Raw genomic sequence first — 27,903 nt, forward strand, 5'->3', positions numbered from 1 at the left:
TAAAAATAAACAAAAATTTACTTTTAAGAAAGAAATTTTTTACCAAATTCATTTTTAAAAATGAAAACTGGCAACATAGCAAATTAAATGTATTGCTGTTGTTTTGTGTCACACAGAGCAAAAACTCTCGTAAAAATAGTACATATACACAAGAATGAGACGAAATGAAAAAAAAAAAAAATAAATATAAATATATTGCTGGCACCACTGTCGTCGTACATACATTTTTATATCTGTGTGGATTGTGGGAACGGGAAACCAGACAAATACCATTCGAACGCAAAATGAAGAGAGAGAGAGAGAGGAGGGGAAGGGGGAAATAAACAGAAACACAAAAAAAAAACAGCAAGGGGGGTTTATTAGAGAGAAAGCCATATTAAAAGTATGTTATTTAATTTTGGACTTTTTTTTTCCTTTTTTATTTAAGAAAATGAATAGTTTTCCCACATACATACATTGTAAAAGTCTTATCACTTTGCTTTAATTTAATAACTGTTTATTTTGGGAAAAAGAAAAGGACCACCAAAACGCATTTTTAGCACTACCATGGCGAATATTGATTTTTTTGTTTCGTTGGCTGTCAAAGCCTCTTGTCTGCTGTTTTTATATGATTACAAACGAACGACATGGAGCAAAAAGGCAGCCATGTTTTTTACACTAAAACGGAACACACACAACGTTCATACATACATTTTTATTTTATTTTTTTTTCTCTTTTTTTAATCACACTCAATGGGAAAAATACAAATTTTTCTTTTGTATTCCAACTAAATTGAAAAGGAAAATTTTTAAAGATAGAGAAAAAAAACCTACCTTTTAATGTTTTATTTTATAAAAAAAATTCGATTGTTGACTTCCTAGTAAATTTGTTAAAAATAACTTAATGATGAGAGAGATTCATTTATAACCGTTTTTTTTTTGTTATTTGCGAGACATTCAAGAGAGAATTGTTTCTGTATTTTTTTCTTTTTTTTTGTATTTTGCGAGATGTGCTTAATTTTCATTTATCATTTATTTACACACATTTCAAATTCATCACACACGTTGATTTAATACAAACTTATAATTTAATCTTTTTTAAATTAAAGTTTTTTTTTCATAATTTAATTATAGAATATATAATTTATTATTTTTTTTTATTTAATAAATATACAAAAGAGAGACTACGAAACACCACTATCTTATCTGAGAAGAGTGTACGTTGAACTGAAAAAGTGGAAAAATATCGAACGGAGTTGGTTTTGAAAAGTTTTACCAGACGATGGTAGTGGAAGTAGAAATTCATTTACTTTCTGTGTATTTGTGAATTTTCCTTTTGCCATCGTCCGTCATTGATTTTTTTATATTTGTATTGTTATATTTTTTGTATGTATTTATGCGCGATGGTTGAATGGAATTTGTTTTCAAACAAGTTAGAAAGAGATGAGTATATATGAGGGAATGAGAAGTCAAATAAAAATGGTTGGAATTTTTGTTTACTAGTATTGTAAGAATACTACTAGATGTTCGTAGTTGTGACGATGGACGATGATGATGAAAACACGCATAAGCGGAGTTCCCATTTAAATATGAAGAAAAATACAATACAACCGTTGTGCGCCGTTTGACATGCTCACTACGAAATGGATTTTATGTATAATGAAAAGCAAGATGGCATTTTCCAGACAGTGACGTAGTTTGTTTATTTTTTTAAGGAAATTAATTTTAAATTTGGGTAATTATTTTAAAAATGAAGTGGTTGGTTTTCTGATCAATATTGAAAAAATGTTGAAAATAAAAAGTAGTCCTTTAGAAGATTAAAAATTTTCAGTATACCGTGTTTTCCATTTTGCTTTTTGGATTTTCATATGATAGGCAAAATTTTTATTTTTACCAAAAGTTTCATTCTTCCAGTTCTTTAAAGACTACAATAGTTTTAAAAAATGAAAAAAAAAAAAAAAAAAATTGGAGAAAATACAAATTTGTATTTGCGTTGTCTATGAGAGTTGTAACAACGCATTTCACACGGACGTTTAAGTCCAATTTCTTCTGCGTTGTGTAAAAAAAGAACAATTTAATAAAAATGGTGCATTCCTTAAGGTACTTTAATCTACTGCTAAGTACTAAAAGCTGGTTTCAACCAGGGTTGTAAAAAATATCAATTAAAAAAAATGCATTTGAAATTAAAAAAAAATTATTTATTGCAACTGAAAAATATTTGCATTTAAAAAAAATTGTTGTAATCGAAAAATATTTGAAGTGAAAAAAAAAATTATTGCAACTTAAAATACCTTGCATTAAAAAAAAATGCTATCGCAAATGAAAAAAAAATTGCATTGAAGATAAAATTTGTATTGCTAGTAAAAATATTTCGTATGAAAAAAAAAATTATTGGAAGAAATCCGACGAGTTTAAAAAAAAATGTATTTATTTGCAATAATTTGTTTTTTTTTTAGTGCAAAATATTTTCATTTGCAATAACATTTTTTTTAATGCAAATTATTTTCATTTTGCAATAAATACATTTTTTTAAAATTTGTATTGGAGGGAAAATGCATTAAAAATGAAATGATGATTTACAACCCCGGTTTCAATTACCTCAGTTTTATCAGTCCAAAGTAAAGCAGTAAAATTGATGTTAAGGCAGCGGGAAGCAAATGGCAAAATATCGAGCTAAACAAAACCAAAAATTTAGAGTTGTAAGGTAGTTTTTTTATGTTTTAAATATCTTAATAACTTTCAAAAATCATAAGTACAATTAAAGTACAGTTAAATCAATCATTTCAAAAACGACTTAAGTCCAGCAGTTAACTTCTATGAGTTTACCCATAAAAAAAAATAAAATTATTCACTCTGGATTAAGTTTGGATTAGAGTTAATTTTAAATCCAATCCATTAAATCTGAATTTCATGAATCCAAGGATTTAATTTTTTGTTCATATTATTCACTCAAAAAACAATTATGTGATTATTCAATAAATTTTGTATAATTTGCATTTATCTTTAATTTTCCTTCACAAAATACTTGGCAAAATAACTGAACACTGTGAAAATGAATTTTACATCTGGTTTTATAAAGTTAAACAGACCTCCAGAATTTAAAATTGGAATTGCAATTAAGTAGTGAATATTATGGAATTGGATTTATTTTTGACATTTTACATTGTTTACATCCAGATGTATTTTTTAAACTAGTGAAATTATGGTCGTAAGCAATATTAGCATAGCCTCCTGTCACCCAGTAGTATATATTTTTTTATTAATATAAAAACCCAGGGTCTCAGAAGGATGACAGGTGGTTGTACTCGGTATATTTTCTATGAACTACAGAGATTCATATCCTATCAAAAGATGACATCCTATCAAAAGATGACTCAACTAAATCATTTGTGGCAATTTTGTATTTTAAATTTCAAAGTTCAGAATTTTGTGAAAAAATACCGATTTGAAAGTTCAACCTAGAAACGTATCGTTGAATAAAGTTAAATTTTCTTGATTGAAAATTTAATTGCCTCATAGGTAAACGTCCGGATACCTCGGGTTATTGCACGCTATTAATTCAATGGTTCCAATAATGGAAACAATTTTTAGTTTTTAATTTTGTTCAATTTAAACCCATATATCTATAAGAAATCCATTAAGACACTCTTTTGCTGTTTGGTTCATGATTGAGTCTCAAGCTAGGATAAGAGCAAGTGCAACCTAGACGTGCAGTATATAAGTGAAATTATTAGTAAAAATCTTAGCTCAAAGTTTTTAAACTTATGAATCTTTATAAGCAAAGTGTACATAATGAGGAAGTAAATTTCAAGCTCATGTTTCATTAAGGTTTTAAGTAAGTAAGTAAGAATTCGTTTTGTTTTCGTTTAAAAAAATATCATCATTTTTGTTCTTTTTGAAAAATCGTTCCATCACGTTTAGTTTTGTGTATCATTTAATCGCTTGTACATGTAGGTATGCTAAGTAATAAATTTTTCGTAACTTGTATTATTCTGTTGGCTTCGGATTTTGACATAACCAAATCAAAATCTTGTGTTTTATATTCATATTTCATTATCTTAAAACCAGACCGTGTATTTTAATGTTGTTGAGATTATTTTAGTTTTTTTTTTTCGAAAATTTGTGCTTCAATTTTGGAATAGGAAGTTTTAAGGGTAATTTTATCTAATTTTGGATGCTTCAGTTAAAAAAAAGCATTTAAATGAATGCATCGTCATACGTTCTGTATTTTCACACTGTGAGGTTAATTTTCACACTGTGAGGTGTGAAAATTAACCGAAATATATTTTGAATAGAAACAAAGTTTATGTTAAAGTTTATATGTTAATCTCAAAGCGAGATAAAAATAATTTCATTCCAATTTACAATGTTTCTCGATCAATTGTCTCCATGTGAGGAGAGGATTTCATTCCCGCCCTCAATTTTTTATGAACTTAAGTCCAACCTTTTAAAAATGTTACCACAATTTGTGCATCTTCTTGTGTTTATTCATTTGTTTTTTTTTTTTTTTTGTTTTTTTTTTTTTAATTTCAAACATTTCGTTTTAGTATTTAATAAAAAAATGTTCAAAAAACAATACAACCCGGTAAGTGCAACAAGTTATTGCAACTGCCCCAATTTCTATTAGTGGTGTTAATCAGGTTTGTACTTTATATAAAGATTGTGTACCGATTTTTTTTTTGTTCTATTAACTGGGAACAAAAATCTAACTGGACTATATTATTTGGATGAATAAATTGATTATTTAGAATTTATTTATTGTTTTTCAATAAGAAACTTTAATTAAATCCTCATAATGGTAGGGAAACTATAAGGTAACTTTTAAAAACTCAAGTAAATTTCGTACAGGGATTGCATCATTTTTTCCAATCAATAAAAAAAAAAAATACAGAATCAAAATAATTTTGCATTGATGGTATATTAAGATATCACGAAACTTCGTAAGTGCTAGTTTTAGGAATTCTATAATGGTCATTTGAAAAATTGTAACAAAGTTGAAATTTTGTTATTTTTTAATGTTACAAATGGTGTATATTGTTGCCAAAAATTCATAAAACTACAGGAAAACCACTTTCAGGAATAAAAAAAAAAAAAAAAAAACAACACATAATCTAAAGGGGTTCTTCGTCTGTGGAATACCTACTTACTGTAGGTGATATAGTATTTTTACTTAAAATTTGGTTATAAGGGCTTACCATAAAACTGTTTGCACAATGACACCCCCTCAAAAGAAAATTAATCTACGCTACTGTCATTTGATTTGATAATCCTCAACAAATACACATTAAATTTTTCATTCAACTCGAGTGGAACGTAAAAAAAAATGGTCAGAATCACGAAAAATACACTCTTCTATATCGCCCACTACGTGCATCTTGCGTACGCATTTACTTTTGTCGTCGTGGTTTGGTTCGGTCGTTGCAGTATGATGAACGGGAAATATTCATTTATATCATACCATCTCCATCGTCGTCGCATTAACACTCTACAAACGCGCAATACGAATACTCTACTACTACACATTTTTTTCGTAGTATACACACACAAATACCAATGCGTCAATGCACACTACCAAAAAAAAGAGTCGTTGTTGCAACACAAAAGGATCCTCTCGGCGGATATGCCAATGCACATTGCACACACAACACACAGCAACAGCAATATGGAGCCAGAGCGGATGTTGTTATGCCATGCACCAGTGAGTGGCTTTCATATGCGTGCTGCGTGGGGGAGAGAGGTTATCCAAAAAAATTTTAAGTTGTTGTTGGTAGAGAGGCTTCTTCTTTTCAACTACTGATAATTACACAGGAAAGGGGGGTAGGACGACATGATGGCCGCGGCGCGGCAACGACGACGATGAGCGGGCCCAGCCAGCAATTTTTGTGGGTATGATGATGGCGCATGCCAAACGGAACGCAGTCATTAAAATGTTAGACATATGAAACATGATAACATGGTGGTGGTAAAGCGAGGTGAAGAACCGAATGAAGGTTCGAGTTATGGGGGCTGACAAAGTAGCGATTTACCAAAAGTTAAAAAAAAAAAATGCCCGATTTGATGGAAGGACGAATGTCTAGGACAATAAACACACAAACGAATAAAAGTAGATACGTGTCTACCATCAGGAATAGACAATGGATATTTGAAAACTCGATTAAGTCATATTGATTAGGATGTTTTGTTGTTGTTAAAGCAGCCAACTTTAGCTGTTTTCATATTGAAAACACCTGGAGCAGCTGTTTTGTCTGGAGAGTTGCAGAAATGTAATATCGACGTAGCATTGTGTGTCAGGGTAATGAAGAATGTCGCGGAAGGAAACATCGAAATCGATTACAATTGCTTTTGAGTGACCTTATAAGGAATTTGGGGATAAAAAAATTGACATTAATTCTGTATTTGGTTTTAAATGTAATAAAAAAGATAATTCAACGGGAATTGAGATGAAATTGGATACCATTTGACCACTGCGCAGGAGGACAGTGAAAGATGTTCAATGTTTTGAAATCCTTAAAAATTGCAAGAATAAGATATGTAGATAGGTATTAGGGTGGATCAAAAAACATACTCCGAAAAAATCGATTGCTATAGACACCACTAGAACATACCTAATCACCAAATAAGAGTTCTTAATAAAAACGGGAAGATCCTTCGCTTCGCAGTTTTACTTTGTTACATCAATCTCAAAATCTTTTTTTTGCAAATTTCTTTACAAATCTATTCTTGGAGGAAATTAAATGCTTTATAAAAAAGGCTTTATCGGCTATTCCATTTGCATTTTTAGGACATTTTTACGCTTATTAATCAGTTTATCTCGTTGAAGAAGCAATATTTTTTCTTGAAACGTGGTGGGTCTTAAGGGCTCATTATAAAGTAAAAGTTCTAGAAGTTTCAAGAAAAACTAATTCAAAATAGCTAAATTAACAGAATTAACAGACAAAGACGATAACGGAGAAGAATTGTACGCGTCTACCGTTATGATTTGGCTACGTTTAATTAGTTTTTCGTGAAACTTCTAGAACATCAACTTTATCATAAGTCCTTAAGACCTACCAAGTTTCAAGAAAAAAGATTGCTTCTTCAACGAGATAAACTGGAAACAAGGTCAATACATATGTCTTCTCCGTTACTTTGGAATGGCCGTTGTACACTTTTTTCGGTTATCGAACCATTTTGAAAATAATCACTTTTCAGTGAATTAGAAAATTTTGAAAAAGTAAAAAATGCTTTTATAATTTTTTTTACTTTGACCTTGAATATCTTTCCAACACCAATGGTTAGATTAATGAAAAAGGTATACAAGACCTTTTTTGTAGAAAAATCTGTTTTCTTTAAGAATATGCCATGTCCCTTTGATTTATTATAATTGTTCAATTTGTTACAAAAATAAGAAACAAAAACGAACTTTTAATACATTTTCCTAAACTTCGGATCTCGAATATCGAAAAAAGTGTATAAGGCGAGCGTTCAATTTCCTCCAAGAACATGTAAAGAAATTTGCGAAAAAATCGATTCATAAAAAAATGATTTTTGTAAAAATGTAAAACTGCGAAGCGGAGGATCTTACCATTTTTTTTTAAGAGCTCATTTTTGGGTAGTATTTTCGTAGCAATGGATTTTTCGGAGTAAAAAACCAAAAAAAAAAGATATTCGATTTTTTTGACCCACAGTAATAGGTAAGTATTACTATCGAACCATTACTTTTAAATTTTTTTTATCACACATGTAGTTAAGGGAACCTTAAATTTAAATTAGCTGTGTTGGTTTACAAATAAAAAACAAAACCACTTTGACCATTCACGGTTTCGCCTAAATAAAATTTTTATGACGGGTACCTTATATTGACACAACTATTTAAACACTAAAACCCTACTTCCGGTTTAAATGACGAAATATAATATGGGTATTTTTATAACTGGAAGTGACAATTTCGTGTCAATAAAAATTGACGAAAAATTCACAAATAAACAAATAAGTAATATTGAACGACGGAATTCCTCGAATAATAAATATATATTTGTATTATTTTATCTAGGTAGATAATCACGATCGCACGTTTAATTTTTTGAGAAATAATAGGTGACATAAGCTAAGACAACACCTACATACATATTTGTTCACTTTCATTTTCAAATGTTGATATCATTTAGTTTTTTTTCCAGAAATAATAAAAAAGTTGTAAAAAAATGTGTGTGTGCTATATAACCTATAATTGCAATGTGATTAGAAAACGCCATTTGATTAAATTACTAATCTTATCTTTATTGAGACTTGATACGTTCAAAGTATATGGCAATAGTTTTATTTATTACTTCAAAAAGTTATTAGGTAATTTGTTTATTGATAGTAATAAAATACTACATATTTTACGTTATAATTGTCAATACAAAATATTTACTCTTGAAGAAGGTTTGTACCTACTTAGGTACCTATAGTATATTTTTACAAACAAAAACAACTTCAACTTAAATGCTTTTGGAGTATGATACCTAAAAACTGAGCTTCAGTATGCCTCAATGTCATGCCATTGCCATAGAAATAAATCTTTGTTTTTACATTCAAGGAGCATTTTAGTACCATTAATTGAAACCTCATTTCTACATGTCATATACCTACCAATTACAATTAAAAGGAAATTTATTTCATTCAAAAAACGTCTCCTTTTAATTAATTTAAAATAAAATGCATGACTAGGTCGCTCGAACTTGCTCTTATAGTTTAAAGAACATTTATTTTAGCTTATCATAGAAATTTTAAACTTTTAGTTAAGCTTTTTTAAAATTAAAAAAAATTTTTTCTTATTGTTCTTTGAAAATTAAAATTAATTTTAACCTTAAAAATTCTAAAAAAAATATCTCTTTAAATTATGAATAAAATTATTTCTGGCATTTAAGGACATAAAAGTAATTAACCAAAAATGTCAACAAACTAAAACTAAAAACGCAGTTTTATTAAAATCAGCCGGATAATTATTTTGAACAAATTTAATCGAAATATTAAGAGACATTTTCGAGATAATTGCAATACCTAAAAAATTTTACATTTCAATTTTCAAATCTCTTTTTTTATCTTTAAGCTCCGTCCACAATTTGTTGAGTTGTGATGATCAACATTATTCAACAAGCTTGATTTGCAAAATGGAATAAATGTGGTCATGTTAATCAACAGAGTTGCTCACAGTTGAATTTAAAAATGACATTTCACTGACATTAAACATCAATAATGACACGTCCACACTTAACATGAGGGACAACAACTTAAACAAAAAAACAGAGTTGATCAACATATTGTGGACGCAGTTTTATCGGTTTCAATCGAATTGCGTTCGGGTCAGAAAAAGTTGATCAACACGTCCACATTTTATCTACTTTGTTGAACAAGCGTGTTGATCAACACACTTGATCAACATAATGTGGACGCTACTTTTTTACTGAAGAATATTTGGAAGAATTTGTAAAGATCATTTTTAAATGTCGCGTGAAAAGGTATTTTATGAGGGAGAAGAAATTTGGAACTTGTACCGAAACACTTTATAAAAAAAATGAAATTTGATTTCAAAACATTTCCGAAATTGAGTTAAATATGAAGTCTTAAAAAATTCGAGGTGAAATCTTTCGTTTGGTTTCGTTTTCTTTTCTTTCACTTTTTGAAGTTAAAGAAAATGTGTGCTCAACCCACTTTTTTGATGATTTTTCTATACCATCTGCATAAGTATCAGTTAACGTTTACATATTAACAATAATGTATACATGTTTGGTAGCTTGGTTTTAAAACAACATGGCGCCCGGATATCTATATAGATTAAGGTGTAAACACATTTTTGTTTAACTTTAAAGAGTTCAGCGTTGTTAATTAGTTTTAATTCCAAATTGTTTTAGAGTCGCATTTTATTTACGTCTATAGTGTTCCTACATATATGAATAAAATGACAACTCTGAATTTAATGCAGAATAAAAAAAAAAAAAAAAAACACATTAATTCACCCAATTTATTCAATTAATTTTTGTTGAACTGACATCAGCACTAAATTTAAAAAACAACTCACACTTTCAGAGAAAAAACAAAAAAAAAAGTAAATAATATGGGTTTGTATTTTTTATTTAAACAAAAAATAAAAAATGCAACAAGGTTAAATTCAAATTACAAAATCACTCACCCGAGAATGCACGAAAACTCCTATATATTTTTGTATAAGGTTTAAGCTTAAAACACAAGTAAAACCAAAATATGAATTTTAACACGTAGGTTGAATATTTTTCGTTTTATTAATATTATTTAATGTTGACCTTCACACTGGTTGAATTCAATTGAAACGAACATTCCTAAAATGATATTTCTTGTTAATAATTAATTTTAATTAAATCGAGCAAAGAGAAGGAATCTACAAAAAAAAATATAATCACAAAACAAGTAAACACAATAACAAAAAAGTATCTACAGATACAGTGTGGAAAGTTTCCCTTTATCACTTCCCTTTTTACTTATTTTGACAACAAAATAAAGAAAGAGATGTTGTAAACAATTTTATACAACAAACGAACAATATTTTCAAAACAACCGGTAAGTATATAGATACTACATAAGATAACGATGTTTTGGAAATTTGAAAAAAAAAAACAACAACAACTCGAAAATTACGCACTAGAAGAACGAAATTTTTAGATAAGATCCATCAGATACGAATGACAAAACAAAACAAAAACTTTAGTTCCAGCTAATTCGAATTTCGAACTGAAAAATATTTAAATAATGCAAATTTAATCGACCTCATCAACATCACACACAGTCAAACTCTGTTTGTATGATGTGTACAAAGTACATATTGGCATCCGGAATGATTCAGACAGAGTTTTTTGTTTGTTATAAAATGAAATAAAATACAAAATAATATGAAAAAAGAAACGAGACGCAAATAACAATAACATCAAGTAAATTCGAGAAAATACAATACCAAAAGCAACTTACGCTATATACACTACACGTCATTTAAATAGGTTCAATTAAATGAGTTGTGATCGTTTTACATAAAATTTCATTACAACACAACAACAACATTGCTTTTCACACTTGTTGAATTTCGAAATGAATCATGATATTTGAGTTACCGTGTATAAGCAATCTTTGTTACGAATTTTTGTCAAAATAATGAATGGTAATATACTATTCTGAAATACATACCTATACATATCGATATAGTTCAAAATTTGTTCTTTTGAAACAATGGGTCGTCTCGTATGCAAAAAAATAGGCCTTAGCTATTTTCTCACTTTTTAGAACATTTTCTTGAGATCGATCTTATTTTCTGGAGATATGTAGATCTCAAGAAAATGTACTGAAAAGTGACGTTAGCTTATGGGCCAATGTAACAATTTTCTGTGTTACTCCTTTATTACGGTCTTTTAACAAAAACGGAAAAAATTATTTTTCTCAAAAATCACTCTAACACTTAACATAAGAGCGTACTTTTAAATTTAAAAATATTTAAACCGTTATAAACTGTACCTACAACTTTTTTTATTTCCTACTAACGAGGGAGCCCATTTCAAAAATTTTCAAAATTTTAATTTTTGATTGTTAAAAAGTTCCATTTTTTTGAAAAATAAATTTTTCGAAAACGGGCTTATAATGTTCTTCAAAACAAAAGATTTTTGAAGCTTTGATTAACATTTTCTTAAAAATGGCAGGTAAATTTTTTTTAAATTTTGTGTGCATACAAAATATTTTTTTCTAAATAACTTTAAGAAGGAGCCAAGTTCTTCTATGTTGAAACCAAATACCAAATTTTAAAACTTGCAAACTTGCCAAATTAACAATAAAATTTAATTGATACAAATTTAAATAAATCTTAGACCAAATTAAATCTTTCAAATTGGTACACTTTAACACCTCAGTACTTTTTGTTCCAGCATAATTTCAACATAGAAGAACTAATTTTGTTATTTTTGTAATTTTGTTTCGCTCCAGCTACGTAAAAAGCAGAACAAAAAATTTTTGATTTTTTTTTTTGAAAATTGTAAAGCATATACAAATTTTCAAAACTTTTTCAAACAAATTTGGTATGCAGTTCACACCAGAAATACCCAGAAGGAGATCGGAAACTTTCGTACGTTTTACCCCCAAAACCCATTTTTTTATTTCGTGCTGTTTTAATTTCTTAAATGTGAAATACAAAAACAATGCAACCACAGTGTTTTCACGCATACTTAGCCAAAAGCGTCAATTCGAGCTTGTAGGCAAACCAGTATGACGTCAGAAGTTTCCCATCTCCTTCTGGGTATCTCTGGTACACATTAAAACAAAATTTCAACAAATATTGATTCGTTTTGAAAAAAATTGATTTTTCAAAAACCAAAACTGTTTTAAAATCCAAAATTGATATTTTTGAAAAGTTTTCTTAGATTTTTAATTTGCGTTATTAAATTGTCCCCTTAAAAAAATTCGTTAAAATCGCTTAAATGGTTTACGACTACGACGCACAGTGGTTTCGTAGTAGGCCATAAGCCGAAATATCGATGTCTATATAATGACGTCATTTTTCGTTATATTTGTTACAAAAAGCCTATTCTTTAAGATGGCATAACAGAAATTTTGAGAAAATAAGGGAACTTTTTATATCGTGCATGAAAAGTTGTCGAATAAAAGTCTGGTTTCAATACTTTATTTTTGGTCCCGAATCAACTTAAACTTTTAAGTGTATTTTTCGGTTAAAATTATTTTTAAAGTTTTTTTTTTGTTATTGAACTTAAAGTTGAAGGTATGTACTATATTTAAAGAGTTTACAATTCTATTTTATTTAAAATGTTCAACAAAAAAACAGACTAGAAAAGGACAGGTTCAAATTCCATACTTTTGATTTTCTTCTCACTTTAACGGAACTTTTAAGTATGTTATCATTAAATAAATACATGATTCATATACATAAATTTTCTCTAGCATGTGTAGTTTCCTAAACAATTGAATCTGTTTGCGAATAAGTGCGATGGGCTACGACTGACTCTTTCACACCCACTGCTTCAATTTTACTCATATTTCTCATATTTAAAACTTTTGCATATTATTTTTGTTTTCTATAAGTTTTTATGTTTTCTTTAATCTTTTGTACATATTTTTATAAAAACATATGATATTAATCAAGCTTTAAATCTAAAATTTAATATAAAAATTATGACTGACATCGAAAAAAAAAAACCAAATAAATAATTTTAAAAAATAACTTATCATTTGTTTGTATGATGATTCAAGGCTTCTTTTTACATTTTGTTATTAAATATACAAGATTTTTTTATAAATCAATTGTTTTTATTTGAATTATTCTTTTTAATTGCTAAAAAAATATATTCTCACACATATTCATGTATATTTTGTTGCTATCCTAACCATAATCCCCTATGGCCGCCCTTCTTAGAAACCGGTACCACTGTGCGACGTACTTCTTATCGAATAATAATTTCTTCAGAAATGCATACCAAATTTGAAGATTAAAACCATTCAAAAGCGTGTTTTGGGTGTTTTAAAAACAATTTTTAATCCTTTTTTAGATTTCTTAACAACATCTACAACTTTTAACCCCCACTGAATTTGAAAACTTGATAGTTTTTTTTACTTTTAGTTATTGCTAACTAATTCTAATTCAAACTTCCTTTGCAGACTTATTTAGACAAAGACAAAAAAGTGTTACAAAAACAATGAACTTATTTAAATGACCAAGAGTGTACACATGTATAATTTTGAAATGTGCTGCTCATTTTAGGGTCTTTTTAAATTAATGGCGCTCACGATCAGAGTGCTGATTGGTGACTGTTGCTTGAGAAATATATTATTTCAAGCGCGACTCAGACCAAGAAATCAACCGAAATAACTTTTTGTCAAAAACTATATGACGTGATAATTCAATTCAAAGTTGGAAAAAAATAACTTCCAATTTAATAATAAATTTTAAGCCTGGGTGTTAAGCGTCTTTGTATGTGTCTAAACGTTCCAAAGTGCACTGCACACCGCCTTTACTTAGATTGATTATAGGGAAGTTTGAGTAGATGAAGAGGAGAGAACAGCGAGGGGCGGGGTTTTTCATATAGAAATCCAGTGTAGTAACAGTAAGAGCAATCGAACGACCTTGCAAGGCCTATGGTTGGCAAAAGGCAAACACCTGTGATTCTCGCAAATGAATTGCATCAAGCCGCAAACATGTTGTATATGTACAAAGCAAAGCTTAAAAGCTTGAAGTGGTTTTTCTACAAATTAGAAGCTGAGGAGTATAGTTCACTGAAATGATGGTGGTTGGTTGGTTGGTGGGGTGGTGATTAAGCAAACATCATAAAACACTCTATCGGGCATCAGCCCCTGTTTGCCTTTTCGATGATGCACTGAGTCAGTGCGTAGTGTGCTATTGCACTGATGCTCGCTCGTTCATTGTTGTTGATTTCCTTTGTTAAACAAAAGATAATAACTTTAAACAATAATAATAATTTCAATTTTTATTGCTTTGAAACGGTAGATTTGAAGAAGAAGAAGGTAATTAAAAAAAAAAATTGGTAATTAGGTTAGGTCAATATACGATAAAAAAATAATGACCGATAAAGAATGTGTATGGTCAATGATCGATGGTTTAAAAGGGAAGATCAAAAATAATGACGGAGAATGGTATTTGTCACTTTGCTGCAGAATTCTTTATTTAGCATTGTGGTTATTGTTTGAAGTGCAGATTTACAATGCACACATGAGTCACATTGGGAAATTGACAAGAAGACTGGAAATTTGAAGTGATAAGACGGAGGTAAGTACATAGACCTATAATAATTATGACGAGGGATGGGTTTTGGGTTCATTGTTCTACCTATTGAGTAGGTAATTAGTGACGATTTTAGGTAGAAATAGATATACGTCAGTTCTTTTGCCAATGACCCCACCCATGCTGTCGATTGACACGTGCGGGGTTTTGTTTTGTATTTTACGATACCAGGATTGAGTTGAAATTAGGTCTTTATCTAAGAATTACGGAAATGTTTGGTTAACTAATGAAGAAGAATACATGAGTTCATAGCTATCTTAGTTGCTTAAATATTTTGATAGGCAGGTAAAATGTTTTTCTTTTTCATTGATTTTATTATGAAAAACATTAAAAAATTCAGAACTATTATAGTGTTGGTTAGATTTATAATGTTTTGAATAAATATATGCACGTGCACGGACTTGCACATAAACTTGGTGGCCGTTCTTTAATCAAAAATTATTAGTTTTTAATACTGCGATTTTATTACACAGTTTTTTAATAATTTTGTAAAATGTATTAGTTTTAAATACAAAACTTTAAAATATAACCAAAAGTATTAAAATATAAGAAAATTTGATTTAATAACTAATTCCTTTGCACCTAAATTATAACTTTATCTGGTTAAGAATTGAAATTGAATACCTACTCGTCTTCTTTTTTTTAGTACAAAAAAAACAAATTTTAAATTGTATTAAAAACATAAACGAAAATGAAAGCCAATTTAAAAAAGAAACAAATTTGTTTGTGGCTGGATTTAGAGGTATCGCTATCTGAAAAAGTACCTAAATAAAACTATTTTGGTTCAGAAAAAATGCATTTGGAAACCTCTCTTTTCTGATAAGAAATACAAATCTGAATTTGCACTATGTATTTTGATAAGTAATCATTTTCAGAAATGTTTTTGTTTCATTTTAAAGAAGCAAGAAAGAAAATACTTAAAATAATAAAGAAAAATTATAAAAAAGAAAAAGAAAGAAATATCATTTAGTACAGGAAAGATAGACTTTTTCGTGGAACGAAATACAGGACGGCTGAATTTTTCAAATCTGAAAGAGGGGTATTAGAAAAGCTTAAGTCCTGGTTTTCGGGACGCCACCCCTGGCGAAATCCGCCATTTTGGAAAACGCGAATCGCTCTATATCTCCAAAACTATGGGTCCTATAAAAATGGTTGTCTGACCAAAGTTATTGTAAATTTATTTATCTTTTTCCTTGTAGTAAATTATTTTTCTGAGCGGGCAATAGTTTTGAGGTTATGTAACAGTAAAATTAAATTTCGGAATACATCCTTCATTTTAAATATAAAAATAATTAAATTTCATTAAATTTTGTATTAAATTGTTCATCAAATTTAAAGAAAATTTTGGTGTTGCCTCACAAATTTTCGTAGAATCTACACCAAAATTTTTAACCGTGTATTAGTAAAAACTTTAGTTGTTAAAAATAAAATCCAACACATCCTTTATGAAGGTTTGTAAGAAAATAATTCTTTTGATGTTAGTTTAAAAATGACATAGAGGTTGTCCCATAGTTACCGCCTCAGAAGAAAATTATGGTCTCTTAAGGTAATTCTAAGTGGAAGAACTGATGAGGTAATTTTCTCGTTTTCGCTTCGTTGTCTTGAAATAACGGTCTTATGTTTTTTAGACGTTGTTTTCTTTTAAAAAATACGGTTTTTAACTGTTTCTAAAATTTTGTTTATATTTTTTAGCTTTTTAAAAATAGAAACAACTCAGCAAAAAAATAACTTTTTGGAGGTTTTTCATATGTGTTTGTTTTTTAATGCTAAGAAAGTTTAAGGAAATAAATAGATCTTTCATAATGATAAGAAAAAAAGCTACTCAATAAGGCATTTTTTAAAGTTATAAAACAAATTATTAATTTTTGTTAAATTAAAACTAACATTTTTAAAATCAATGGAAATTTGTCAAAAATTGAGCTGAAAACAACACCTAAAAACATTAAAATATTTGTACCTTGAGAACGAAGCTACAGAAGTGCGGTCACATATAAAGTCCCGTTAATAGATCAAAACAGAATACAATAATTTTTAAATGAAGGAGCCTAGTTCTGATAACGTAGTTGTGATACAAATTACACCAAATCATTAGGTGTAGTTTTATTTTTCATCGTAAGTATATTTTCAATCAACTTAGAAAAAGTTATTCAAATAAAAAATGTCCCCACCTTATTGAAAATTCAATTTATTTCTACTTCATCTAAAGGCTTAGTTCAGGTAGAGTGAAAGTGGTTATGGAATCGATTTCATTTCAAATCTAAAATAATTTTTTAATTTAAAAATGTTTTGGATCCAAAAATGTTTTGGAATATTTGCTGCAGAATTGTAGCGGAGTTAATTTGCCTAAATAAAAAAAGTTTTCTTATAGGTATTACTCACTCTAAATTATGGTAAATTTGTATTTAAAATTCATGGGAAAACTAACAAAATTAAAACTTGATTCCGTCTTGCTTCGGTCGTCTTGAGACAGGGGTTTATTTGAAAAAAGAAGTAAACCACAAATACAATTTTTGTTTGTACAAATTTAGGGGGACTTAACGAAAATAAAAAAAAATCTAAATAACCTCAGTCGTAGCTAGCTATATAGATAGCTATGTAACTTTTAATATATTTTATATTCCCTCTACAATCAATTTTGAATTTGCGGAAGCATGAAATATATTTTTCTGTTCCTATTAAAAAAGCCCCCTTTTTTCATAATACATACCACCAAAACAAAGACCCCCTATATAAACTACTTTCTTAGAAACTTAAATGAATACATTCTGGAAGATGACCAAGACCATATCCACTCCAACTAACATAAACATAAAGCTACAGCATAAATTTCTTCATAGTAGGAATAAGGTACATTTACCTTTTTAAACATCCAACCAACATCACATCAGAAGGAAAGGAAGCGTGAAACCCCAATTTGTTTATAACTCATTCGTTTCATTTATTTTTTAACAAGAAAAAGTGTTGTGAATCAGACTATAAAAAAGAAATTCTTTGAGGCTTTAACTTTAAAGAAAAGATAAACATAAGACAAAATTATCACCTGTGGCAGGTGCTACAAAACAATCAAAAAAAAAATTGATCCAAAAAAAAAAAATTAAGAAGAAGATTCAATCGAAAAGAATTTTTTGGATGAAAGAACAAACTAACAAAAAAAAAAAAAATAATAATAAACAACCACCATCTCTTAGTTGATATAAGAATGGAACATGTGCTCCATCCCAATAGCACGAACCTGTGGCACAAGGCACAACACTTTATCAAGTTGCAGATGTTTCAAACATAAAGAAACATCAACTTCATCTACCTTCCGAATGTTAAGGATGTAGTGATACGTATTTAAAGAAAAAAAAAATCCAAAAACGAAGATTAAACACTAAAGGATCTTCCAGCTCACAGAAGGTATATCATCAAAGACTGCTTATGTGTGTATATTCTGTTCAGGTACAGAAGATGTAGGTACCTTTGTATAAATAGTTTTTATATTTTTTGTGTTTTGCGAGATGCCGCCAGCTGTTTAAAGTCGGTGGTCCCCTTGAGGATTTAAATCGTTATCCTTGCCAAAGGACGATGATTCTTGTTTGTGTCTTCCATGTGTCTCTCCATGTGTGTACCTTCCTCTTAAAAAAAAAAAAAAAAAAATGCGAAAAAGAACTTATACGCGCGTACTAAATACACCTAATTACGCACTTGCCACCAGTAGCTTCGCATCAAGTAGATCATCGTCTACAAAGCTTCACCCTGTCAACTTAATGCCGCCGCGGCACCCGTTTGTGTGCTGTGTGTCTTGGATAAGAGCGGCAACTAGCAAACACTTCAACCATATATATAATATCGAAAATTACGATCTTACGATGAAATGAAAGCCGACTTTGAAGCTTGCGAGTTGGGACTTTAGTGAAAAGTTTTTTTTCCAATAAAAAAAAAAATATATAAAAAAACAACAACAAAAATGAAGAACAAGAAAAAGCCTAGACAAGACAAGAAGTACTTGACTACTTTTTAAAAATGCGTGAATGCAGTCGTCTTATTTGTATATTTGAAGAAGTGAATTCTTGTGTTAAATGAGCTCATTATTTCTCTTTATTTTTTAATGTTTAATTTACGTTTGTCTACATTTGTTTAGGTAGGTAATTATTTTCGCTGCCATTTGTATGTTGTTGAGTTCAATTTGGGTGTGGGATGTTCATAAGATAGGTGATACAACTTTATTCGGAGTGAAATTTTTTTTATTCAAGAGGTTTTTTTCAGATTCTTAATTACTGGGTGAATATCAAGACTGTATTAGGCGCTAGTAAATGATTGCTGACGTTAAAGGGCTTTCGTTATTATAGAACTGTTTCTTAAGTGTCTAAATTCGCTCAAAACGGATCTGATGATTCCTTATGTTTAATATGCTATTTTATTAATTTTTCTCTTGTTTTTTTTTGTTCACTTTTGTTTGCTTTCTAATTGCTTTGGTTTGCAATCTAAAAAAATATATTTATTGCAAATAAAACAAAAATGAATTGAAAATAAAATTTTTATTGCAACTGAAAAATATTTGTCTTAAAAAAAATATTTATTGATGTAAGTAAAAATATTCTTCATTAAAAAAAAATTTTTTTTTGCAAATACAAAATTTTATGCATTGAAAAAAAAATCAATGCAAAATGTGTACATTATGTTTTTTTAATATTCTTCGAATTTCTTACAATTTTGGCTATATGATAATACATTGGCTATTTCAACTATAATATTGAACCTATTTTAAGCTAAATAGTAAGTAAGGGGGAGTGGGGCTAAAAGTAACAGGGGTAAGAATTAACAGCTAAAAAAAACCATATTCCTTTCAATATTAAGAAACGCGTAAAGAAGAAAAATGCTCAATTTTTCCATATCTACCGGCACATTTTCTTCAGTTGAAGATAAGATCACAGGGTGAGAAGTTATACTAGTGGTGTCCAAAAAAGCATGTTTGTAACTTTTTTTTTTAATTTTATTTTTGGTCTACCTCTTAACCCGAAAAAGATAGATTGCTAAGTATTTTTTTGTTATATGCATTTGTGTTTTGGCTCTAATTGTGTGTAAATGTTATGTCTATATCAGTTTCGCTTTTTATTCAAATTGATTTTGTGTGAAAAATTTCATGCTTGGGCAAGTTGTAACATGCAAAAACCTACCTATAGATTTGTTCACTTAGGTATTTATGATTGCATAAAGTGTGACTCAGATAAAAACTCCTTTTATTTTGTATTTATTCGACTTTTTTTACTTTTTACAAGTGAATTGTGATTTTTCGTTTATTTTATTTTTATTTATTTTGCATTACAACAAATGCTGTTTGTTATCAACTAATGTAAACTAATTTTTTGAATAAGTACCAGAATTCAAACCTTTTTCGGTTTGGAGCATATTTATTCAATTTTCAGGGAAGAAAGATTTACTTTAACGTTCAACGTAACGATTTTTTTCGACTTACCCCACTTTTTTCTTACCCACATAAGAATTTTTTACCTAGTATAACCAACAACCGTGGATATGAATGCTTGTAAATGAATTTGTATTTATTTTGGAATTGCAAACACATTTTGAACTAACACTTGAATTTATAAAGCTTATAAAACTATTTATGAATTCAATTAATTTTAATTTAAGACTTTAGTCAAATCTTCTCCGAAATCTTGGATTTAATCCCTTTTTTTCAAATCTGCACCAAAATTTCATGACTGACGTTTGTTTTTATTATTACTAATTAAAATAAAGAAATATAAACAAATAAAGTTATTTTTTACTTATTTTTAGTTCTTGGTACAACCTACCCCGGTATGTGTTACACTTTGCCCCGTATGTGGGGTAGGTTGAAACAACACGATTTTTTTTTTTGGAAGCTTTATTTTTCAACATTACCGTGATGGATCTTGCAGCTAAAATGTGGTTCTTTTATTTAAAAAAGGTTGGGTTGACTTATTTTAAAATTTGTAGGAGAACCATCGGTTTTAGTAAAAAGTGTTACATTTGGCCCCCTTCTCCCCTAAGTATAATAGTATGAAAACCGACGAATTTAAAAAAAAAATATTTAATACACAAATTTTGCATTGAATTTTATTTTCAGTGCAGAAATTTTTTTATTTGCAATAACATTGTTTTTGAATGCAAAATATTTTTAGTTGCAAAATATATTTTTTTGATGCAAATTTTCATTTCAAATGCATTTTTTTAATTGATATTTTTACAATTTTGCTTTTATAAGCTTCACTTGTAACTGACAAACTAACAAAATACCAATGTACACAGAGAAAAATAGACCACATAAAATAGAACAAAAACAATAAGATTTCTCTATGGTTTTCATCCAAGAAGGAAACCTTATTAAAACAATCGGGTTTTCCTTATTGTTTTAAAATCTGCAAAAAAATAAAAAAAACGATGAACAGGCTGGGAATCGAACTGGAGACTTCAAATCATTAGTCGCCCACCTTACCACCTGAACCAACCTGCCATGAAAATATTGATCGCGATTTTTGTTCTAGTGCTAAGTTGCAAAAAAAAATCAACTTTTCAGTCAAATTTTAATAAGATTTTCTCTATAAAAATAATAAGAAATCTCCTTAAAAAAACCTTATTAATCGTTGATTTTAATAAGATTTCCTTATGAAATGTATGGACGGTAAAACAATATGGCAATCTGTTAGTTTTTAGCGGGTCATATTTTTCTCTGTGTAATAATCTCAATTTTGGCCCCTTTCCAGTTATTGTATCGAACTGAAACTTTGAATTTTTTACACATACCTATGTAGTTCAGATTACAACACAACATATTGGTAATCCGGATGCAAGGGAGGGGCATTGGAGGGTCGAAACACCCCAGATCAATCTAAACCTATGTGAACAAATAACAAATAATACCACCCAAGTCGAGTTTCACCTAATTTCAATAAAATTATTATGACAAGACTAAAAAGTAAAAAATAAAATATGTATATAGTTTAGAAACTAAAAATTGGCTTTTTTCACAATCTAAAAACTATAAAATAATTTAACCACCTTATATAAAATGGTTAGATTAGTAATCGTCGACCACTTAATTGGTACAAACGATATTAAAGAATACACAGCCAAAAGGGCTCTACGCTTTTTGGTCTAAACATTCGATATAAATCAGTTAAATTATTTAAAAGTTTTTAGTGCTTTTATACACTAAGGCATTGCTCTTTACGGGAGGTGTTAACCGATGGATTTTTCTTAAGCTTTAATGGCTTCATGTGTTTAGCCGTCGAAATCAGTCGTTTAAGTATTGGAAAACTTGCTTTTACACCACTTTTATCGATTTTTTGGCGGCCGAGTCATGCAAATTTGATGCGAGTCGTAGAATCGGTCTTCTGTCAGCTGCAGTAACGCAACTCACTGTTCACCCTTTCATATTTTTTCGACATTTGGACTTGTTCCGTAAAAATATTGAAATAATTTTTCAGGTTTGTTGCGTTTTTGTACCCTTTTTGCTGAAAAGACGGATGCACTCTTGATTTTCACTTTTTCTTCCTCTGCCAATAGTTTCGCGTGATCCATTAAAGCTGAAATTAGCTAAAGATTCCTAAAAGACATCGGAGAACAGTTTTGCATTTCCACCTTCTTTGATTTGCACACGAAAACCAATAAAAAAGAGGGTGTCCTATTCAAGTGACGCAAAATAGGAGCACTTTTTTCACAGTTATTCCGCAAAAAATTGCAAAATTTAAATAACGGGACATTGAAAATGAATGATCTTGCTCACAGAGAGAGTGCATAAGGGGACATACAAAATAGTAAAATATTGAACTGTTACCTATTAAGAGACTGGAATTATATCCACTTATATTAAAAACAAAAAGGGTGTCCTATTCAAGTGGCGAGGAGTGTAAAAGCGTATTTTTAGTTTTTTAAACTATTTGATGACCTCATCTGAAAAAAATCAATTAAAAAATGAAAGACTGATAAGTAATCGGGGATGATCTTGAAACATTAAACTTTTTCATCTTTTTTCCTAAATGGGTATACAGTTTTTCCTTTAAGTGTTGAACTTGATTACCAACATTCAAAGCTTCAAATTAAACGTGATAAAGCTGACTTAAGATGATCATTGTTTGAAACCCCCAAATCTAAAATGTGAAACGGATTGCCCAAGTGGCCAATGGTGTTGATTCTATAAAGTATAGTACCTTAGCCTGAACTAACTTATTAAAATCCACATGCGATATGTCTAATTTCAGAGATTTTCTAATATAGCATTCGCACTTTTATTTAAACTAAACACAAATTATTTAACCTTTTCACAAATATATTTCACCTTTTAGCAAATATATTTCACCTTTTAGCAAATATAATTAAACTAAAAGCAATTATAATTAAACTAAAGCAAACTATTTAAACTTTTAGCAATTCTATTTAACCAAAACACAAACTTATTTCACCTTCTAAATTCTTATCCCTTCTTCATAGCACGATATCAAAAGCCTTTTCTAAAAAAGGTTAAATCATTTTGCGTTTAGGTTTAATAGATTTGCGAAAAGTTTAAATAGTTTGCTTTAGTTTAATTATGATTGCTTTTAGTTTAATTATATTTGCTAAAAGGTGAAATATAGCATTCGCACTTTTATTTAAACTAAACACAAACTACTTAACCCTTTCACAAATATATTTCATCTTTTAGCAAATAAATTTCACCTTTTAGCAAATATAATTAAACTAAAAGCAATTATAATTAAACTAACGCAAACTATTTAAACTTTTAGCAAATCTATTTAACCAAAACACAAATTTATTTCACCTTCTAAATCCTTATCCCTTCTTCATAGCATGATACCAAAAGCCTTTTCTAGAAAAGGTTAAATCATTTTGCGTTTAGGTTTAATAGATTTGCGAAAAGTTTAAATAGTTTGCTTTAGTTTAATTATAATTGCTTTTAGTTTAATTATATTTGCTAAAAGGTGAAATATATTTGCTAAAAGGTGAAATATATTTGTGAAAGTTGAAACTAATTTGTGTTTAGTTTAAATAAAAGTGCGAATGCTATATATTTGCTAAAAGGTGAAATATATTTGTGAAAGGTGAAACTAATTTGTGTTTAGTTTAAATAAAAGTGCGAATGCTATATTTAACATACGAGTATGGTCCTTCCCACTTATTTTTCGTAAACTACACATATGTAATTTGCATTCTAGTTTATGTTCTTTTTAACTCATAAAATCTATTAGTTTTTTATAATTTGTTGTTGCACCAACTAGAGCTGGGCAAATCGTTCATTTCAAAAGATCGAATCGTTCAAAGATTGATTTCATCAAAGATTCGGTCTTTTCTATCAATCGTTCATTAATCGAAACCATTTCTTTTTCACTCATTTCGTTCTGACAAATGAGAGAAGAAACAAGAAATCGCGTATAACCTGAAATATTAAAAACAATTTTTCGTTTATATTTTCTATGAGAGTTTTTTAAAAATCTAATTATCTCCGCTTTTTTTTTGAAAATATATTTTTGGAAAATTTTAATGGTAAATTTGATTATTAGTAAGGCATTATGTCTCCGTCAATTTCAAAACGTGGAAATAGATACATCAAAAATAAAAAGAAGTCAAGGTCAGATATTCGATAGAAATTCCCAATCGAATCCGATTCAATTCAAACTCTGAACCTGCTCATATAAACTTGTATCATAATATCGAAATGATGATTGAGAATGAATGGAATGAACGAAATCCGAGTTCTGACAGATTTTTTAGATGATTTTTGATTGTGAACGATTTGGATGAACAAAACGTTCTTTTCCACTTCGTGGTTTTTGATTGTAAACGATTTGGATGAACGAAACGTTCTTTTCCACTTCGTGGTTTTTGATTGTGAACGATTTGGATGAACGAAACGTTCTTTTCCACTTCGTGGTTTTTGATTGTGAACGATTTGGATGAACGAAACGTTCTTTTCCACTTCGTGGTTTTTGATTGTAAACGATTTGGATGAACGAAACGTACTTTTCTACTTCGTACTTTCTTATTTTATGAACGAGATTGATATAAGGATTGATTGATTTGGTTTATAGTGATTGCAATTACTCAGAATTTTCGGTGAACGGGTCAAAAAGACCGAATCAATCACGATTGACACAGCTCTAGCACCAACAAATCCATTAAACTACCTACATTCTTGCGTATGAGCAATAAGTTTTAATTGTACATTTATTACTAAAGCGGTTCCATATATGAAGAATTAATAGTAAATAAATTTATCATTAAATTTGCATACGCAAACGCATACAAAATTTATGGGGAAATAGATAAGATTAAATAAAAAAAACCCATTTAAATCAATTAATATTGAACCTCTACCTGCTGTTCCATATAGACAGAATTTCGTAATTTTTTTTCGAAATGTTCATAATTACAAAATATACAAAACTTTTATTTTTACCGAATACGACTTCAAGTTTGTCCACATTTCATCCACATTAAAAAGCCAGAATTGAATTGACATTAATTAAAAAATATTCAGCTGGCATCGAACACATGATTTCATTTTTTTTTTATTTTATTACAACCCCTCAACCGTGAACTAGTTCTAGATATTTCGATGAAAATTTCCCCCTTTGGGATTGATAATAATAATAATTATTATTATTGCAGATTGCGGAAGCTCTATACAAATGATATCATCATCCCTCTGAGAAAATTTCATTCTACTGCGAAATATGAACGTGTACATACACATGGGACTGGGATTTCAATATTGTGGGCGTAAAAAAATTGTAAAGTACATTTCGAAAAAAAAACTATTGCGCCATCTCTATAAATGTATAACACATAATATATCTAAATAAAAATTTACGCTAACTTTGTAATGCACATTTTTAGTTGTGAAGCAAAAATTAAATGAACAAATAGAACTATTTCTGTTTTACATCTGATGATCACATTCAGATGATTACATTTTCAAGTGCGCAGTTTTTATTTTTTTACGTATAAATAAGTTTCACAAATTAACGGTGGATTTACACATATGGATGATTCTTGATGTTGAAAACCCTTTGATGCAATAAAAGTTTGCATTATAATTTAAAATTCACTTTTTAGTTAAACATTAGTTACTCCATCATGTTAGAAAAAAATAATTTTGTTTTGTTTAATAAGAACATTTCTGTTGACCATACACAACAGCAAATTTAATTAATATTTATTTGAAACCTAGGAAAACCTTAATGAAATTAAAAAGTGCAAACCAATTATAGTAGCAATGTAAGCCGTTTTCATTTTTTTTTAAATAATTTTTTTCTCTAATAGAAATTTATGATACACATTTCAAAATCTAAGTGGTTAACATAAACAATGGTTTTTTGAAGCAAATTCCAGTTGTGACTTCTTGACTTGTGTTCAAAAAAAAGCAATTTTGCATTAAAGAATTTAATTGAAAATTAGTTTTTAAGACTGAGCTACAAGAGAAAAATTATTAGGATATGCAATATGCATCTCAGCAAAAGAAATTTCGTATAAATTCTTTAAATTTTTAATTGGAAAAAAATGTTACGTATACACCACAGTGACCAACCTCTTTCTATCTTTCAAACACATGTACCAAATGAAGGCAGTTAAATAGACAATCGTATACAAATAGAATATATAAATGTTAGGTATGTGTAAATGTATGTATATTGTTGTCCTGCTTGCGTTGCTTTGTATGTTTTAGAAACTTTTTAATAAGCCCAAACATTTTGAAAACAAATTCAATATAGTCATCCCCGAAGCGATTAAAATACAAATGGCCTGAAATTAAATTGAAAATAAAGCTTATCTTACCTTAGAAAAGATGTCGGTCTGCTTATTGAATTGAAAATAAATTGACAAAAACTTTAGGTTTTTAGACTAAAGTAAAAAAAAAAACCTGCAATTTTTTCTACGTTTGACTAATTTTAAGAAAAAAAAAAAAGCATGTGTGCAATTCACACGTGGTAGAAGTGAAACCTTAAACAATTTTGATTGATATCTCAAACATTGAAATCAAACAAGTACCAAAGAAACTGTGACCAATTATGTGCAGGTGAATTGCACAATTTCAACATTTTCATAGATATACAAAAAAAAAATTTTTAAATAAGAAAACCACTCAAAAATACCCTTATATCTATGTTTTTTTTAACAAAAATCAAGGGGCACGGTAGTGCCCAGCCAAGTTCTCTAGCAACTTTGGCACTACACCCTTATTTACAGGAAACAACTCAGGCCATTTTCGACCCCCCTCTAACTTCCACACCAAAGATGCTAGAAATTTCAAACTCACTACATTTGTTGAGATCGTCAAAACCAAACACCTTACAAAATTTCAGCCTCCTACGATGAGTAGTTTCTGAGATATAGGGCTTCAAAAATCGCAAAAACCGTAACTGACTCACTGACTCACTGATTCACTGACTCACTGACTCACTGACAGATCATCAAAATTATGGAGAACTTCCCGATATCGTAGAAACTTGAAATTTTACACGGTGATAGGACTTGTGGTGTATACAAAGGAAAAAATCGAAAATTTGAGATTTTCAATTCAGGGGGCGTGGCATCCGCCCATTTCCGCTGAATTTTCATCATATATTATAGAGCAATTCTGTATGTCGTAGAATCTTGAAATTTGGTAGAATGGTTTAGCTGGTAGTTTACACAAAGGAAAAAATTTAAAGTTTGAGAATTTCAGGCAGGGGGCGTGGCAACCACCCATTTTCACTGAATTTTCATCAAATAAAGAGATTTTATATTCTACAGCCATACCTTGCAAAAAGTAGTGAAATCACAACAAAAACATTACTGTTAAAAAAGGAGCCAAGTTCTCCTATGTTGAAATTATGCTGGCACAAAAAGTACTGAGATGTAAAAGTGTACCAAGTTCTAAAGTTTGGGTTCAAATTCGTATCAATAAAATTTTGATTGTTTACTTGGCAATTTTTGAAATAACTTTAAAAATCGATGGTTAAGAAAAATTGTCAAGAGAACAATCAAAATTTTATTGATACGAATTTGAACCCAAACTTTAGAACTTGGTACACTTTTACATCTCAGTACTTTTTGTGCCAGCATAATTTCAACATAGGAGAACTTGGCTCCTTTTTTAACAGTAATGTTTTTGTTGTGATTCATATTTCAAAATGCAA

General features: G+C 29.2%; 1 protein-coding gene across 4 annotated transcripts in view; it reads right to left on the minus strand.

Moving 5' to 3' along the window:
• The window catches only part of LOC129908361 (death-associated inhibitor of apoptosis 1), a 45,639-nt gene that overhangs the window by 12,258 nt on the left and 5,478 nt on the right, over window positions 1-27,903 (minus strand). The window contains exon 1 of one of the 4 annotated variants that reach the window (XM_055984804.1): window positions 10,133-10,301. The exons of 1 other annotated variant lie outside the window; for it this stretch is intronic. The gene's annotated coding sequence lies outside the window, so the exon portion shown is untranslated. Of the gene's footprint in view, window positions 1-455; window positions 473-813; window positions 1,151-10,132; window positions 10,302-27,903 lie in introns of those variants that run through there. 2 more of the 4 variants (XM_055984802.1, XM_055984807.1) reach the window with 2 other exon arrangements.

The sequence above is a fragment of the Episyrphus balteatus genome, chromosome 2, assembly GCF_945859705.1.
Source record: "Episyrphus balteatus chromosome 2, idEpiBalt1.1, whole genome shotgun sequence".
NCBI classification, from domain to species: domain Eukaryota; kingdom Metazoa; phylum Arthropoda; class Insecta; order Diptera; family Syrphidae; genus Episyrphus; species Episyrphus balteatus.